Raw genomic sequence first — 3,592 nt, forward strand, 5'->3', positions numbered from 1 at the left:
AACTCCCATAAAGATGTTAAAACTGCAAATTTGAAATTCACTTTTCTTCCTCTGACAGTATACGTGGATGTCATGTACGTTTCAAATTCTTATAACATGCTTGAAAGCCGATAACACATATTTCCGGTTTCTAGAATATTCAAATACAGTAGATCGATGCGTTTTGTAGGGCTCTTTAGATCTATCAAAAGGCAGACAGACTACAATAATATTAGGAGCTCAAAGTGGGAAACATATTATTCTCTATATCTACGACAGGTGACACGTTAAAGAAACATAGTTGGGTTGATGACAGTTTTGTTTTTTTAGATCGTTATTCTGTTTAATGGGATATCAGTCTTAAACCGACCTTGTGTTGATATTCATGCATAGCCTAACAACAATGCTCTTTAAAGGAGATGTCCGTTTACAAAATGTTATCAATAGGAAAAAATACATCACTTTCGTCAAGTAAAGAGGTATTCCGAAAATGATACTGCGATAGTTGCAAAACGTTACATTTCTGCCAATTGTAGTTTATAATGAGACGCTACTGGGCCTCGAAAAATGATCATATATCGTGATAATATCCTCTACCTTTGACTTTTGTATGAAGAGAGAGTGAGAGAGAAAGAGAGAGAGAGAGAGAGAAAGAGAAATAAAAAGAAAAGACACATGATGTACAATAGAATTGCCGTAAAACAAAAACGCGCATTGCCAACAGAAAAGTTATCAAAACCAAGTTGTTTCCACTTACCAACTTAAATCACTTCACTCCAACTCGTCCAATTGCAACTGCCGCAACAGTGCTACCCTTCAAAATGGATTACAAACCAATGATGTGTTGTACATTTTAGGATATGTGACCCGCCGCAACAAAAAGACCCAAGAAAACCGCGTTAGAACTCAGATTGTCAGAATTAGTGAACCATTGCTCATATAATGTAGGAATCTTGAGGGCTTTTTACACTTGTAAATTTTTGCTTAGTCCCGTACCAACGGTGGGGCTAAGGGGGGGGGGGGGGGGGGGGGGGCTTAGCCCCACCGTTGGTACGGGACTATCCTTAGCCCACTTTCTGTTTACACTCGTTTTTGCCAAAGTGGGCTAGCCCCACCGATAATCCCGTACTATCTGGCCCTGGAAAATAGCAGGGTTAGCACCGCAATTGCTGTGCCAAGCAAGTGAGTGTAAACAGAACGAAAAAATAATCCGGGGCTAAGCGACGGAGACGAAGTCCAACCCCCACTGACCAATCAGAAATGAAGAAATCAAGCGCTGCCAGTGCGTGTACGTGTACAGTGCACAGCGCAATCATGAATATTCATGTGGTTTGGAAAGTACCGGACTAAGAAGTACGAGTGTAAAAAAGGTCAATTTTCTCCTTAGTCCACCGACAAGAGATAGTACGGGACTAATTGGCGAGTGTAAAAAGCTGAAAAAATTGGTACGGGACTAACGATAGTCCTGGGTCAGAGAAAGTACGGGGTTAAGAAACACAAGTGTAAAAAGGGCTTTGGGACCACTGAAATCCGAATGCATGTTGATTTGTGTTGATTTATGATACCCTCAACATCACTTTTGCGGTGAAACGAATATCTAGTCATATTCCATATATTATTCTTAACGATTTTTTCTTCTATTTTTCTTCAGATTACTTAGGAACGCCCACAAAAAAAAATCCTTCCAAATCAATATTCCTCAGATGACCTCATCTGTCAATCATTGCTAAAGTGCTGAAATGTACTGAAATCCCGAGCTGGGTCTAAAAACATGTTTCCTGTTTCATTCATGCGTATAGTAAAAGTTAACGAGTTCATCCTTTGTGACGACTTACAAACTGGTGTTGTGGTACAACACAGCTCTAAAGTACACCATCAAATCCTAGGCAACCTATGAATATGATAACAGCCTGCTAACCCTCAATTGCCTGCCCTTCTCAACGCTATTATTTTCATCCATGCTTTACAATGTCGGAAAAATATGTTTTCCACATGACACAATAAGCTGTTTGTACCTTTATGCATCAATCTCTGAAATCGACATTCCATGCCGCAGTGCAATGATTAGGAACTATTGTAGAGATATACATCAGACAATCACTCGACATGACAAAGAGAATTGAAAAAAAAAATCAAGGCATAAACATAACGGCAGAATTCAAAGTGAACAGTAGGGCGTGATAGCTAGTGAGGATTTCGTTCAAGTAACAGCGGTTTTTTTTTTTCTACGAGACCTGCACCTCATGAAAGGTACTGATGGGATACAGGCTCAAATCCTGGCGATTAATATAACAGGTCTCTGTTTGCAAAGTTATAATGTAGCTTACCCTTTTCCCTCTAGGTACATTTGTTAAATTTAATTTCATAAACAGTTATAACTTATACAAAGAAAATAAGCATTGAACATGGCATAATTCAGAACATGAATCAAAGTTAACTATCCAAACATAATGAAACGATTACTGTATTGATATGTTGCGAGTATTGAAAATTATAACGGTGAATAGCCCACTAAGCCAAGGGAAAACACAAACACACACACACACACACACACACACACACACACACACACAGAAATTGCCAGTGATATTGCAACAAAAGGCTCTGGTGTGCGATTTTAAGTTTAACAAAAAAGACAGTAAATTAACCAGATAATCGGCTCCATTGACACAATGTTTCTCCCACTCGTTATTTGTATATCTCTACCTCTCATCCTGTTTTTTCTCTCTCTATTTTAAAAGGTCCTTTGTAGTTCGCACGTCTCTTCCGTCACCGTGATAACTGACACCAGTACTCCTTTAACCCTTTGCATGCTATGACTGCTGATTGGCACAGAAAGCCCCTTAGCGTTTCACACACTGTCCAAAGGGGGTCATCCCACTAGACCGACACCCACTAGTCATGCAGCCCACGAGTTCGACATTGAAAACAGGTCCATGGGTTATACAACTCACGAGTCATACAGCCCATGAGGTCGACACCAGGCAAATAAAGTCCATGAGGTTCTACACTAGGTAAAAACAGCCCACGAGTTAGACAGATATAACGCGGGGCTTAATGTGGCGGTCTCGTGGGCCTTGTTAGCTCAGTGTCGAACTAATGGGCTGTATGACTCGTGAGCTGTATAACTCATAAGCTGTATGACTTGTGAGCTGTATGACTCGTGGGCTGTATGACTCGTGGGTGTCGGTCTCGTGACGTGCACTCGTCCAAAGTACCTGGCACAGTGAGGGTTAAACCGATATAAGAATTATCTTGGATAGCAAGTGCGGTGCCAAGTAAGTGTGAAAGGATACAGAAAAGATATAGTTATATTACAGCATATCAGTATAATGATGAGATATGAAATCATCAAAGGCATTTGAAAAATATGCTAATTGCATGAATCTATCTTAATTCAATTCAATTCAATTCAATTCAATTCAAATTTCATTTCATTTCATTTCATTTTCATTTTTTCCCAATAAGGCATAACACAACGTAATTACGAATGATCCTAGGTATACATTTGACTGTGAAAAAAAATAATGGTGGTTAACAAATGAAGATAATTACATGCATACCTATTTTAGTAATGAAAAATATATTTCTAGAGAAAAAAAAACCTAGATGT

This window comes from Diadema antillarum, unplaced genomic scaffold (assembly GCF_040938485.1).
Source record: "Diadema antillarum isolate AM-2024a unplaced genomic scaffold, OU_Dant_1.0 seq00000597_RagTag, whole genome shotgun sequence".
Lineage (NCBI taxonomy): Eukaryota > Metazoa > Echinodermata > Echinoidea > Diadematoida > Diadematidae > Diadema > Diadema antillarum.